The 15,997-nt window shown below is 48.8% G+C and overlaps 1 pseudogene; it reads right to left on the bottom strand.

Moving 5' to 3' along the window:
* Positions 1-4,532: 4,532 nt before the first annotated feature.
* Positions 4,533-15,997, bottom strand: part of LOC149363134 (uncharacterized) — a 35,950-nt pseudogene continuing 24,485 nt past the window's right edge.

The raw sequence follows: 15,997 nt of genomic DNA on the forward strand, positions 1-15,997 counted from the left end.
GTCTCCACTGGGGCAGCAAAATGCCTCATTGTGTATTTAATAATAATAATGTTATTTTATTTCTCATTTGATGCAAGGAGATGACAGCCGCTTTCAAGCTGCTCCCACAAGCAGCTTGACGGGGCGGCTGCTCCCTTACGTAATGGAATTTCACAGCAGATGACAAGTCGTGCTTATATAAGGAATAATTATGAACACAATTGTAACCAGCGTAAAAAAACACAAGGTAAGTCAGGAAACAATACGTAATAATAATTCAGAGAAACACGTCGCAAGAGGGCACACTGTTCGTTTAAAAATATAGATTCATGTAAACATTTCACGAATTGATTTAAAAGGAGGAAGAGCAAAAGCTTTGCCGCCATTATGTGAGTATTGATTAAATGCGGTACGAATCCTGAAGCGAAGCGTCTGCCTGCCATGGTTCGTCCGGCACCCGCTAAAGTGCTAGTGTTCTGGGTTGCGAGTGTCGTATGTTTTTATGTTGTATCGCAGCGCCGCTATGATTGTTAGCAAGTTATCCTTTTTAGTGATGCCTTGTTTTTATAGTCGAAAAGCCTGTAGTTACAGATGTCATTTTAACAGTTTATAGCTTCTTAAATATTTGTCCTGTATGTGCGAGGTAAGATGCTTTAGAAATTAATCTTATTACCCTTTTTGGACGCAGTAGCAACTTTGTTATCTTTTCAGCTGTATGTTTTTACTATACCAACGGATAAGGTTAGTATCGCATCTGTTCGATTACGGGGATAACTGCTGCCACTTATTTCGGGAGCCTGACGAAATGTTTCCTCTCCGGGCAAGAGCTTGGAGGAGAGAAGAGAAGGCATAGCGAAGCGATGGAGAGACGCGCTCACCAGATATCCGAATCACACGATTGCCCCACTAGCCATTTCTCGTGCAACGAAAACAGGTGCAAAGCGCTGGAGACAGCTAAGATGAGGGCGTGGCTTACGAACATGGACGCCTGAACGTGCAAGTAGAAGGGGGATTAGAATTTTTAGTGGCGCCACCGACGTGTTGTGCAGTGCAGCGGCATTATGGAATAAAAATCACAGGGCGATGATGACGATTGTTTTCAAAACTTTTTTTCAGTGCGATGGCATTAGGAGGGCCATGCGGTCGAAAACTGACCGGTGGCAGCGGTCACGTCGGTGTCCGCACCTGTGTGAATCCTCCGCCTGCCAGCCGTGCCAGATAGTGCTTGAGGGATTTCCCTCTCACCATCTGACATCTGCCAACCATCGCCCACTCCTCCCGTCCCTCTACCCCCTCCACTTGTAAGAGAGAGGGGTACAATGGTGAACGGAGAGTGACTCAACAAAAATGGAAATGAATAGGAAGAAAGTGGCTCACGTCTTGAGGGTTCGTCAAGGACGAAGCATGAAAAATTAGACAGCAGCTTTCAGCAAGAACGGCTGAAAATTTATGAGCCGACGCACTTCTCCCTCTGAAATCATTGTTGTCCTCTTCAGCGCTGGCGGCATTAGCCCCCTCCACCACCCGCCCTCTCCCCTCGTTCGGGAATCATCGACCAGATGCTAAAAAGGTTTTACAGAGGCGCAATGCCAGTGCCTCCTACAGGGGTAAGGCTTCAGACGGAACACGTGGACCACTTCGGAGTGCTTGAGTCATCAGGGGTGTGGTATTTAGTGAGGAACAACCTCATAATTGCGTTCACCGCTACTACGAAGGACTCTAGAAGGACCGAAATATCGGCGCAGGAGCTTTTCACTCAGCCCACGTAGTCGGATTGGGCACCTAACCCTGACAAGGTCATCTGCCAGAAGTTCGGAATCTCGTTAGCATAGGTTCCAGTGGCGTACATTCTGCTCTTACTGGTCTGGGATTCGGATCCTTCGTGGCTGGCGGGAATCTTCGGCGCGTTGCAGAAAACAGGCAGCATCGTCATTTAGGTGGCCGTCTACATAGTCAAGCATGACATCGAGCGCTGTCGTCAACGCACGCCCGTGGAATGTGAACTGTGTAATGCTGGTCATTTCTTGGACAGTTGTATTGAACGCGAACGTGAAAAAAAGGTAAGACTTCGTACCACGTTCAATGCTCCACGTCCACGAACATCCACAGCATGTCTGCAAGTTCCTCGTTTGGGCGTTACGTTAGTCCGTTTGTCCGGGGGCGGTCAGCGGTCGACCTGTTGTGCTTTGTGCAACTCAGAACAAGAATATGCTACATTACATTAGAGAAAAAGGCACTCCCTCGGTCCGTAATCAGGACCCCCGTGCACCATCCTACAGGACAATTTCATGAACGAGCAATAAGGCAACCTCGATGGCGGTGCCACTGGGTAGAGCTGCCGTCTCCCCGTAGCGCGTCAGGTGCTCGGGTTTACTCTGATTATCGTGTTGCCAGAGCTTGGTGTAGCTGACGCTCCAAGTAAGTCCATGCCAATTTTTTAAAATTAACTGGAGGGTGCTAGAAGTGGTGACGGAGCACGACTACCTAGGGCAGGTAGTGGCCGCTGATCCAGATCATGAGATGGAAATAGCTAGAAGAATAAGAACGGGGTGGAGCACATATGGCAGGTTCTCTTAGATCATGAATGACAGCTTACCAATATCCTTCAAGCGAAAAGTATACAACCGCTGTATCTTACCGGTATTCACTGACTATAGGGCAGGAACTTGAAGGCTAACGAGAAGGGTTCAGATTAAGTTAACGACAATGCAGTAATCGATGGAAAGGAAAATGGTTGGTATAACGTTAAGAAAACGGAAGCGGGCAAAGTGGGTGAGGGAACGAACGCGGGTTAATGACATCCTAGTCGAAATCAAGAGGAAGAAATGGGCTTGGGAAGAAAATATAATGCGAAAGCATGATAACGGCTCGTCATTAAGGGTAACAGATTGGATTCCATGAGAAGGCAAGTGTAGCAGGTGGCGACAGAAAGTCAGATGGGCGAATGAGATTAAGAAGTTTGCGAGGGTACGGTGCCCGCGGCTGGCAAAGGACAGGATTATTTGGAGATACCTTTGCCATGCAGTGGGCGTAGTCACGCTGATGATGATGATGGTGGTGATGGAGTGGGCTTGAGCTGTTGTCACTCTGTCTCTGTCCCTAATGCCGGCCGGCCTGACAGGCACAACATTGCGTCGCTGACAGTCCCGGGAAGTTTGTACACACTAAGTGACGACGGCGAAAGGACAAGGCCCGTAGTACTTTTCTTGAATTCTGGCAACGGTTCCAGTGACTCCTACGTGAACAAAAGACGGTTCGTCCTGGCCGTAGCAACCTACTCCAAACCCGTCCGTGTGTGGTACGTGTTCACGCGTTTTGCTTCTAACAAAGGTATTGCAACCGAAGTAAATTGTTGTTTAAGACTATAGCAGTTGGCCCCCCTGTAACGCGCGTTTGTCTCAGAAATAGTGGACACAGAGACAAATTTCGAATAATTGGTTCTTTTACAGCAATGGCCTTCAAGAGTTCAATTCCTTAGTGTATGTACGGAGTTGAGCGACCGGTGTCATAGTCTGTAGAACTATGCTACTGTCTGGTACCGTGCAACGATCGCTGTCATTTGATTCCATCCTGTTTCTTGCATTATCCGCGTAAATACTAAAAATACCCTGCTGAAAAAAAGTTCTATGATGCAATAACCTCATAGATCATTCATCATAGAATATCATACAATATGTATGATATATCATACAATTTGTATCATATTCTATGACATCTCTATGATGATTATGATTTTGCCGAAATTTATGACATTTCAATGATAATTTTCTATGATTTGTATGATAAGTCTATGATATTTGTATGATAAACTGTATGAGATTATTGCATCATAGAACTTTTTTCAGCAGGGTAGGTAATAAAGAAGGAGTGATGGCCTTGTTCTCCATTGAGACAGCGGGAAAGGCCCACGAATAGTTGATACTCTTTCTCCGGCATGATAAGACGGGAACACTTAGGGTACAATGAATTGACATTCGGGAAATTGTAAATGCTGTGAAGTCGCTTCAGCTCGATTTATGTCTATCAGCGCACTTTCATCAGCACGCATATCCGCCAGGCTGCTTCGTGCGGGCTTCATCTTCTCAATCACATGCGCACGAGCGGAGGCTCCTATTCATGCATTACTATCATTTTCCCTTGCATGACAGCTCTCTGCATTCTGGGCGTTGCGCTACACCGCCATGAGTGACCAGAGCAGGAGATAATGACTTGTTTTCTATCGCTGTATTAACTGCTCATGAAAAAAATGGGGAAACCTATGGTGCCCCAGATGCCTAAATATATGTCGGGTTTACACTTAGAATAACAAGATAAGCACTTTGAAAAGCCAGGTGTGCGGCTGGGAATGGAAGTTCCAAATGGCATTTAGCTTTCATGAGGATGAGGTGTCAACATTTGAATTGCAGATGGAAAAGCTCCTCAGTATATTTTCCACGCCCAAGTCATAGCCAGAGTCTCTCAATACTTTGTCCTGTCACATAACTTTCCCGGAAGTATGGTATGAAGACCGGAGCCCCTCTTGGTTCGTCGGTTGCCATGTATATATGTCGAGCTTAGGCATCGTAGGCATCGTAGATCGTCGGCGCTCGCGTCTTTAGCCCAAGTGACAGCTGGAAAGCATAGCAGTATATTTGCAGTTGTTCATAGGGCCTTTCGGCTTAGAATACGTGGAAGGCATTCTTGCAGAACACATATTTTATTGCGTTAGCAATACTATTGTAGGCTTCGCCTCGTCGGGTAGCCCGGGTCGGTTGGGACGGATGACCTTGAACAGCGTTGCTTCAGCAGCGCTCCGCCAGATGGCAGCGCCGTCGGTAGCGGCGCCGAGCAGTTTGACTTGTCTACGACAGATGGCGCCACTAGGAGGTACGCCACTTGTGGCCTTCGAAGCTGGCGTTAGCAGCATTGGGGCGCAGTGCATCGATGGGATTAGAATGACATCGGTTAAGCAATTAGCCTAATTTCTAGTCGGACCCCATAAATAAATAACACAGAGTAGGAAATTGGTGGAGTTGGGGAATAGAACCAGGGTCTCCGGAGTGTGAGATGAGCACACTAACCACTCCGCCATGTCAGCTGGATGGTTTGGATTGAACTAAGGCGCGTCTAGTGAATACGGTGTCTTCGTTCACTGGCAAAATTTGGCGACAAGAAAACTGGTGCTTTTTCTACATTTTCACAGGACGGCAGCCGACGAAGGCTGTCCTTACAGTTTTCATTTTCTGCATACTGCGTGGACTTCGCCATCTGATTAAAATGCATCCCGGGTTAACTTCATGAGGCAGTAGCCCCACTAAAATACTGCGTGCAACAGCAGTATGACGACTTATTACTTGAGTGCCAGTCTTGAAATTAGCAGCGAACGTCTTTCGAAAACATACGAGTAGATTCAGAGAAACGACGATTACAATACGTCAGGTGAAACTCGCTATCAAGCCGGATGAATGAGCAAAAATATAGGAAAGGAACCAGTATGCAAAATTTGGTCATCACACGATGCAATGCGGCACAGAAGTGCGGGTAACGCAAATATAACGAGTTTCTTCTCTAAATGCAAGCATCTTTGAACGGATACCTAGGGTAAAATCTGAACGATTTGGGGGCGAGCCGTTTTGAATTGCGAACGTTTTTTTGCGACAACACATAGCGTTCTGTTCTTTGCGTTGTCAATAATACATTATCTCGGCACTTCACAGGCGATTAAATTGAATGACGTCTGAAACTGCACTCAAGCGAATGAGCAATCATGCAACGCTCTGATTTCTTTTTTTTTTTTGGTAATGCAGGTAATCACGATTTCTTAGGTAGCCTTTAGCTGGCGGTGGTGGTGATGGTGGCGAGAGAGAGACAGGAAGAAATTTTAATGATCGGAAAAGGTGGACAGGTCGGCCGATGGTAACATGGTGGTGGTGGTTGCAGAAATTATTAATAGATAGCCAATGTACTATCGGGGACCAAAGTGGTATACTTCACGCGACGGGAGCCGGAGCAACTGAAAACTGTGGCATTTTGGCGAGCTAAAGCACGAAACATTGAAACGAGCGAAGCGACATGCCTGCTGATAATAAACGTCACGCATTGGCTGTCTCGACCCCAGATGCCGCCTGTATGGCGTTGCAACGCAGCTTTTCGTTGCTCCGGCTCCCACCGCGTGGAGTGTACCCCCTTTTGTCCCCGATAGTACATGCGGCTAACTATGGGTGTTTGTTTCATTTCTGCGAGCTACAAAGAGAATTCTGATTTCGTTAGAATCTCCACAAATAACTTTTATTTTCAGTGTACAGCCCTATCTGTTCGGACGTATGCAACCTATAAAACAAGAATTTGGGATCATCCCTTCTTTCTTGTCCTTAGGTTATGATATTGTCACGTTGTAGTGACGGCAGTCCAGCAGTCAGGAAAACAGCAACAAGCCTTGCTAACGAAGCTCTTTATTTGGGCTGACTTGCGCCCGCAAAAGAACTGAATCACTCGGCGGCGGCGTAAGCAACGAACGTGCTCGTAAGTCGTCGAACTACGAATGCCCGCTGCTCGCGGCACCTTTCAATTTAAAGCCGGCAAGGAAACTTCGAGATAACAGGTCGAGATCATCTAGAGTAATCTAGAAACACGTAGATGCAGCTGTTCATGGCTGTGAAGAATCGAGATTTGTCCGGTCGCTTCTGGCGTCAGGAACAAAAATGATAACACCCCTTTTCTGCGGCCTTGCGCGAACAAACGGACGCTACAATGATACGTGGCATTACCCCACTCCCAAAGAAGCATCGTCTCCATGCTTTAAAATTAAAATAAACACGGAGAATGCAAACTTGGAGTCCTTTAGCGTTCATAATATGGCTTCAGGCGTACGGCATGTACGACTTCCGGGCGTGTGCGGCGTCGCTGAGATGCTATCGTGCCGTCGGGGATGACTTCATAGTCGAGGTCACCGATGTGACGGAGAACCCTGTATGGGCCAAAGTAGCATCGCAGCAACTTTTCAGTCAATCCACGGCGGCGAACTGGCGTCCATATCCAAACACGATCACCTGGCTTGTAATGCGTGTCTCGTCGGCGCAGATTGTAGCGTCGGGCGTCGGTGTGCTGCTGGTCTTGAATGCGAAGCCGCGCAAGTCTTCGGGCTTCCTCGGCGCGAGCAAGGTAGCCGGCGACGTCGAGGTTCTCTTCGTCGGAAACGTGCGGGAGCATTGCGTCGAGTGTTGTCGTGGGCTTCCTGCCGTATACCACCTGGAATGAGGTAAACCTGGTTGCCTCCTGGACGGCAGTATTATAGGCGAAGATCACGTAGGGCAGAATGGAGTCCCACGTCTTGTGTTCGGCGTCGATGTACATGGAGAGCATGTCTGCGATGGTCTTGTTCAGACGCTCTGTGAGTCCGTTGGTTTGTGGATGATAGGCAGTTGTCCTCTGACGGCTTGTGTGGCTGTAGTTTAAAATGGCTTGCGTCAGCTCCGCTGTAAATTCCGTTGCTCTGTCTGTGATGAGCACTTCGGGGGCGCCGTGTCGCAGGAGAATTTGTTCGAAAAAAATTTTGCAACTTCTATTGCGGTACCACTAGGCAACGCTTTTGCTTCGGCGTAGCGGGTCATGTAGTCCGTGGCCACGATGATCCCCTTGTTACGTGATGAGGAAGTCGGAAAGGTGCCGAGGAGGTCCATCCCCATTTGCTGAAGGGGCTTAGTTGGCGGTGGTATGGGGTTCAGGAGTCCGGCTGGTCTAGTCGGAGGCGTTTTGCGTCTCTAACACTCACGGCACGTTTTCACGTAATAGTACTTCTCCTGTATACGGTGCAACGTGCGACCTATCCCGAGATGCCCTGCAGCCGGCTCATCATGATATGCCTGCATGATTTCTTTCCTGAGATTATTGGGCACGACAAGAAGATGCACTGTCCTGTTGGGCGCGAAGTTCCTCTTCAGGAGGACATTATTGTGAAAGAAGAAGGACGACAGTTGGCGCTGGAACGCTCGGGGAGGCGATCCGCTCTTGCCTTTCAGATAATCAACTAGGCTTTGCAAATCAGGATCCGAGCGGTGCTGCTGCGCGAAACTGCTGGCGCTTACCGGTCCTAAGAAAGCGTCGCCGTCTTCCTCTTCCGGTGCTGCGTCGACGGGGGCTCGCGGCAAGCAGTCTGCGTCGGAATGCTTGCGGCCAGATTTGTAGACCACAGTTATGTCGAATTCTTTAAGGCGCAGGCTCCAACGAGCAAGGCGGCCGGAGGGATCTTTCAAATTGGCTAGACAGCACAGAGCATGGTGACCGCTAACAACCTTGAATGGTTTGAGGTTTGAGGTTTATTTTCCTTCAAATACATGAAAGAGGGAACTGTGACAAAAGGCGGTAAGGCCTGATGAGGTCACAGTTCCCCAAAACAGTTCATGCAGCAGTGTGCAGCACATAAATAACAAAATTTAAAGTAATATGATATTGGACAAAAAAACATTCCAGCAAGCGACAGTATTTCAATAATAAAAAATTCCATCCGTAGTTGTCCGTACAGGTAGGGGCGAAATTTCGACGTGGGCCAAATAATGGCGAGACATTCTTTCTCGGTGGTCGAATAGTTGCCCTTGGCTTTCGACAGTGAACGGCTAGCGCACGCGATAACTTTCTCCTGTCTTCCATTTTTCTGGACGAGGACCGCTCCTAAGCCCACACTGCTTGCGTCGGTATGCATTTCGGTTTCGGCGTTTTCATCAAAGTGCCCGAGCACAGGAGGGGACTGTAAGCGGCGCGTCAGCTCTTTGAAAGCTTCCGCTTGCCGCGTTTCTCATTTAAAAGGCACGTCAGCCTTGGTAAGTTGGGTCAAAGGTTCAGCGATGCGCGAAACGTTCTTCACGAATCGCGTGTAATAAGCGCACAATCCAAGGAATCTGCGTATAGCTTTCTTGTGATTAGGCTGTGGAAACTCTGCGATCTCAGCCGTCTTCTGAGGGTCTGGGCGAATTCCATCCTTGCTTATGACGTGACCAAGGAACAGAAGCTCCTCGTAGGCGAAGTGGCACTTCTCTAGTTTCAGTGTTAGTCCTAAAGACGTGATTGTTTCCAGCACTATCTGAAGCCTTCTTGAGGAGAAGACAACAACGTCATCTAAGTAGACCAGACAAATTTGCCACTTCAAGCCTGCGAGCACCGTATCCATTACTCGCTGGAACGTCGCTGGGGCAGAGCAGAGGCCGAATGGCATCACCTTGAACTCGAAGAGTCCGTATGGTGTGATGAACGCAGTCTTCTCGCGATCTCTTTCGTCGACTTCAATTTGCCAGTAGCCGCTCTTCATGTCCACCGATGAGAAGTACTTAGCGTTGCACAGCCGGTCCAATGTATCGTCGATGCGGGGGAGGGAATAGACATCCTTCTTCGTAATGCTGTTCAGGCGGCGGTAATCGACGCAAAAGCGAAGGGTGCCGTCTTTCTTTTTCACTAGGACGACTGGTGCTGCCCAGGGGCTCCTCGATGGCTGGATGACGTTGTCACGAAGCATTTCCTCAACTTGCTTGCTGATAGCTTGGCGTTCTAGCGGCGATACGCGGTAGGGGCTCTGTCGCAGTGGTCGGGCGTGTTCGTCTGTGACAATGCGGTGCTTAGCAAGCCGGGTTCGTTGCACATTCGATGCTGATGAGAAGCAATCGCTGTACTTTTGAAGAAGACTGCGTATTTGGTCTTGTCTGCTCCGTGGTAATGCTCGGTTGATATCAAACGTTGGTTGATGGCCTTGGTCAGATGGTTCTACGGGTTGGTCGGGTAGGGCAAATATGTCTCTGATGTCTGCCAGCTCGTCGAGGAAAGCGATCGCCGTACCTTTGTTGAGATGCCGGTATTCTTCGGTGAGGTTGGTTAGCAACACCTGGGCTTGGCCATGTCGGATTTCGGTGACTCCCCTTGCGACGCCCAATCCTCGATCCAGGAGTAACTGGGTGTTCCCTTCGATGACGCCTTCGGCATTGTCGATGTCTCCAAAACCTATGCAGGTGAGGACACTTGATCGGGGCGGCACGCTCAATGCTTCGTCGAGGACGTTTAAGGCAACGTGATGAATCGCGCTCGTCGCAACATGTATGGCTTTGTCCGTGGAAAGCTTGATCGACTTAGATCGAAGGTCGATGATCGCTCGATGTTCATTCAGGAAGTCCATTCCCATAATCACGTCTCGCGAGCACTGCTGTAGGATCAGAAAGGTTGTCGCATAGGTTCTCCCGTTTACAGTAACTCTCTCGGTGCAGCGTCCTGACGGCGTAATCAGGTTGCCACCTGCGGTGCGGATCAGCGCGCCATCCCAAGTTGTTGTTACCTTCCTGAGTCGGACAGCGAGTGGCCCACTCATGACGGAGTAGTCAGCTCCGGTGTCCACCAACACTGGAGGTCACTTGTTCTCGTTTTCGTATTGCACGTTGTCTTCGGTGTACGACCTCGGCTTCGTCGGGCAGTGAGACTGCGGTCGGCGTATTCCGACGTTACTTCTCTGGGCGGTGGTATAAGGTTCAAGACTGGCCGCGTCGTCGTCGTCGTCGTCGTCGGTGTTGTCGTCGTAGTTGAGGCATGGTCTTGCGTTTTCGTCGATGGAGGATCTTTGTTCTTGCGCTCAGAAGCAGCCTCACCTCCAGAGGCTGCTTTATTCAGTTTAACCTTCGGGGCTGGGGGAGCGTCCACGCATCGCGTAACCTCGGCTAGGAGATACAAAGCGCGGTGAAGATGGCGACGGGGAACGTGATAGGCGGCTTGGCGATGAGCATCCTTCCCGACGCAAACACTCCTCGATTTCGGCTGGTCGCTGGCCGGGTCGAGGTCGTGGAGCGTCGCAAGAGAACCCTCGGATGCCCAGTCTTCTGTATGGGCAGTGCCGGAGGACGTGACCGGCTTCGCCGCAGTGGAAGCATAGAGGGCTGCGCTGGTCGGGTGTTTTCCACTCGTCGCATTTCCTCGGCCCTGTGCGACGCTCGTAGGATGGTCGGGTTGGGGCGATAGGGCGGCGGTCCTGCGCAGCTGGCTGAGGGCGATAGGGGCTTGGGTCCCGTCGTCGAGGTGCGGGACGCCGCACTGCTGCGGCGTAAGTCATGGCTGGAGGCTCCAGAGGCTGCGTGGTGGTCGGTGTCACACCCAACGCCTGTTGCACCTCGTCCCGGATGACGTCGGTGAGCGAAGTGAGCTGCGGCTGCGTTCCTGTTGCCAGCAATCGTCGGAGCTCCTCTCGCACAATTTCACGTATAACCTGCCGCAGGTTATCGATGTTAGCGGTGTCTATGCAGATTGTTGATAAAAAGCGCTGCTCGCGGTCATACTAGCGGGCTCTGGCATCAAGTGTTTTTTCCATGGTGGATGCCTCTTCGACGAATTCCGCGACGGGTTTGGGTGGGTTCCGTACGAGGCCCGCAAAGAGTTGTTCTTTAACTCCTCGCATAAGCAACTTCACCTTCTCTTCTTCCTTCATGTTTGCGTCGGCCCGCCGGAAGAGACGCTTGATCTCCTCAGTGTAGACTACAACGGTCTCATTTCGGTGTTGTATGCGAGACTGAAGGAGCTGCTGCGCTCTCTCCTTTCGCACGACGTTTGTGAAGGTCTTGAGAAGCTTCTCCTTGAAGGTTTCCCAGTTCGTCAGGCTAGCTTCCTCATTCTCAAACCAGATTCTTGCTGGTCCCTCCAAGGCGAAGAAGACGTACCTAAGTTTAGTGGCATCGTCCCAGTTGTTGAAGATAGCCACACGGTCAAACTCTTCCAGCCATTCTTCCGGGTCAGTACCAGGCGTAGCGTCGAAGGTTGGTGGCACCCTGGGCTGGTGAGAAATGATTGGAGTCGCCGTCTGGGGCAAGCTCATGGTGGACGTTGCTACTGGTTTTCGCTTCCGGGCAGGGTCCGGCAGAGTCCCGAACACAGGTGCGTCACCTAGCAGACGTCTGCTTGCGCGGTGGACTGGACTCAGGTCCTGCGGTGAATGACTCAGAGTGCTGGCGTCACGACTTGTAGGGGGTGTCCGGAACATGGATGGTTACCCAGCACCTCCACCAGATGTCACGTTGTAGTGACGGCAACAAGCCTTGCAAACGAAGCTCTTTATTTGGGCTGACTTGCGCCTGCAAAAGAACTGAATCACTCGGCGGCGGCGTAAGCAACAAACGTGCTCGTCAGTCGTCGAACTACGAATGCCCGCTGCTCTCGGCATCTTTCAATTTAAAGCCGGCAAGGAAACTTCGAGATAACAGGTCGAGATCATCTAGAGTAATCTAGAAACACATAGATGCAGCTGTTCATGGCTGTGAACAATCGAGATTAGTCCGGTCGCTTCTCGCGTCAGGAACAAAAATGATAACACCCCTTTTCTGCGGCCTTGCGCGAACGAACAGACGCTACAATGATACGTGACAATATGGCGATGCGTGTGATGCTTCGTACCCACTTTCCTTGAGGATTACCGCCTCACGGCACACTTCAGCGCATTACGATTCTCGACTTCCGCCTGTCTTCTGGCCTTCAGGATTGTCAGATCGGCCTAGAGTTTCTCTTAAGGAGACAATAAATGCTTCATGCAATGTTTGCAGGAACCACTCGTTGTCGTTATATGGCTGTCGCTTTTCTACTAGCTGTGTTGACCTTATTTTGCCGACATGAATTTTGTGCTTTTTGTATGGATCAGATGCGAGCCTTTTTTTGTGTAGGAGAACCGGGCACCTTGTTAGTAAAGGTCTGCCCGTCAATGTTTCTCTTCCTAGGTCACAGACTGCATCGCTGACTGTGCAATGATTAACCCGAATGATGCAACTCAAGTGAAACTATCTTTTTTTTCACAGAGATCGGTATTCGGAGAGTCGAACAGCACCAATCTCCCTGCCGCTATATAGTCTGCCTTCACACTCCGTTCGTTTCATGTGACTGCACTCAAAAACCAAATGTGTTCTAACGCGACATCACTGAATCTAATTACGGAATTATAGGAACTGTAGGACGTAAATTTGCGTAAATGTTGGCTTGCTTTTTTATTTAAGAGGGCGGGATAGGCCAGGGAATGTCAAGCGAAGGCAAGATAGCCGATTGTTCTTAAAGGTAACGGGTTAGATTATGAGAGAAGGTAAGCGTTGCAGCGGCTGGGAGAATGATAGGTGAGCTGATGAGATTAAGAGGTTTGTGAGTGTAGGGCAGCCGCAGCTGGCATAGGAAGGGATTAATTGGTGGGACATGGAACAGTTTTTTTCTCATCAGATCAGCCTTCCCTTCAACTAAGGCATTGTGGCTTTCAATAAATGTTTTCAACATCATCATCTGCTGTGAGTGTAGTCAGGTTGGTGATATCATGATCATGAAAGTGCTCAGGTGAAGAGAGCAATGCTTGAATGAAAGCTTTCGAAATTAATGTTTCACCGCCGAGCCCCTTTGCTAAGCACAAAAGATGAGTGGAGTGCAGAAACGGGAGCCAGAAGAAAGAATATGAGTGTCATTATTAGAAAAGGCAAAAAGGGGAGAATCAGAAAATTACACTTTTCATAGAGTGCAGAGAGCCAGAACGCCAATAAAGTGGTTTCAGATCAGGCTAAATATTGAAACAGAAGATATAGCACTACAAGATTTCATGAAATCGCATCTCATAGACCTCGAAGATGCTTCGTTTATCGGAAGATATCGCAAACCTTTCTAGTGTTTGTTCACTCTTGAGAGCTGCAGGCGCGCCGCTTTATTATGTTCTTTGTGATGCAAGAAGAGATTTGATTTATCTCGATTCATCGCATCCAGGCGGAGCCGCTTCTATGTTGTTCCAGAATGTTCTAGCAACTTTGCGCGCTTTATCTTGAAAGTTCGCTACTAGCTTTAAATTCAACTTGGTCGAGAACGGCGGCATTCGGTTGGACGGCCACCGAGCGCGCTTGTTCCTACGTCGTCGCTGACTCATTCAGTTCTTTGCGGGCGCAAGTCAGCCCATATAAATAGTTATGTTTAGAAGCCATTTTGGCTGTCTTCCTATTCTCTGGACTGCAGTCAGCACTACGTGACATCTGGTGGAGGTGCTAACCTGTTATTCTGATATTCCTTCAACGATGGAACCTGGTGCACGGTCAACGTCCGTCGCGCTTCGCCAGCCCCGTGAGCCACCGACTTTCCAAGGAGAACCGCACGAAGATGCAGAAGACTGGATGAACGTTCACGACCATGTGGCAGCGCTGAACGCCTAGAACGACAGTGCCAAGAATCGAAACGTTTATTTTGCATTGGACGGCCCTGCCAGAACATGGCTTGAAAACCACAAATCTTCCCTCACGACCTGGACGACCTTCCGGAAGCAACTACTCCGTACGGTGACAAGCGTCGTACAGAAAGAAAGCGCGGAGGTACTGCTGCAGTCACGAATTCAACACCCAAACTAAACCATGACTGCGTATGTATAAGAATTCAACCGGCTTTTCAAGAGCACCAACACTGACAAGACTGAAGAAAAGAAGCTCACCTCTCTGATGTGTGACGCAAAGGAGCAACTGTTCGCCGGCCTGATTCGGGATCCTCCAAAAACCGTCGCCTAGTACGTAGTTGAAGCTTCTACCATCGAAAAAACTCTTGACGCCCGGACCTGTCACAAAAGTATAGATGAAGTAATAAATAATATTGGGAGCGCTCATCACAGTTGAATCGTAAAGTTTATGCCTATGGGGAAGCATGAATCAATACCGCAATCAAAAATTTAGCTACACAGAATTCTGTACATTAGTGACCTTCATTTCATTTCCACATCCTACGTGGCACAAAATACACACAGAAAGCCTCAAAGAGATCATTAACGGATGACGTACTACAGATAATTCGATGAGAACTAAGTTCGGAGAAGGATCACTTGTGTTGTAAAAGGATTGCTTAAAGGCAACAGTAACCTCAAATATTGGTATGTATCTTATATGTTGACTATCAAGCCATTCCAGTGCGCATCGATATGGAAAACAGAAAAATAAACCACTGCTTGAGATTAAAGAGAATTCCTACCAACACAGAAAGCCTTATGATGACGCCCAACGATAGACCGGGAAAATATTCAGGCTAATAGCGATGTATGGGTGGCAGACTATCGAAGCTTCCGTAAGCAGGCGCCTAGAAAGCTCTGCAGCCACCCAAAGACACCTGCTACAAATAGGAACAAAATGGCTCGGTATATAGAGGACAACGAACGAAACTTAGGAAAAACAAAGCGTCCACGTGATATATTTGCGAACATTTGCGATTTATCGCTATGCGGCTTCATGTAGGCAGCTACGGAGAAAAGGTTTCTATGAAACTTGAATGCCGTTGAACTGATTCGTAAAAAGCGTAGAAAAAGGTCCCTTTGCAAACAGAAACGGGGGATGGACAAAATGGCATTGAGGCCAAACGCATTCCTTAGGGAATAAGAAAGGAAAAGTCTCTGCTCAGCTTTGTGACCTACTGAAAACAAGAAAATTCCAGCAGGCAGGACAGAGAAAGTACAGTGAGCCTCATATACTAAGCAAAGGTAAAAAAGGTCGCACTAAGTCCGTTGTTTCTTTTACGGTGACGTCTGTTCTGTGCAGCATGTGGTACAAGCCATCAAGAATCTGTGGCATGGTCGGACTAAAGACTTACAGTATTTGACGAACTGCGGGACAAGTTCAGACGAGGTTGTTGAATGCAGAAGTTATTTATTTGTGTTTCCACGCGTGCCCCCGAACAACACGGCAGCTAAAAGGGCTACACGCCTTGTGATAAGTCCCCTTTAATGCACACCATAAGGTAACCTCAAAAATCTGAAGCAGGAGAGGTCAAGAGACTGGTGGATTTCGGCAGATTTGTAGTTTACTTAGGGAAAAGAGAAAAAAATTGGAATAAGTTCCCAAGGCAATTACCACGTTAGGAATTAACGAATGGCTGCAATTCACTTATCAGGGCTATGTGTAACCCAGTTATTCCAGTTCCCTCCGTCCTGTGTCTGTCTGTCTGTCTGTCTGTCTGTCTGTCTGTCTGTCTGTCTGTCTGTCTGTCTGTCTGTCTGTCTGTCTGTCTGTCTGTCTGTCTGTCGGTCGGTCGGTCGGTCGGT

The sequence above is a fragment of the Amblyomma mixtum genome, chromosome 2 (assembly GCF_055824585.1).
Source record: "Amblyomma mixtum isolate Tamu chromosome 2, ASM5582458v1, whole genome shotgun sequence".
NCBI classification, from domain to species: Eukaryota; Metazoa; Arthropoda; class Arachnida; order Ixodida; family Ixodidae; genus Amblyomma; species Amblyomma mixtum.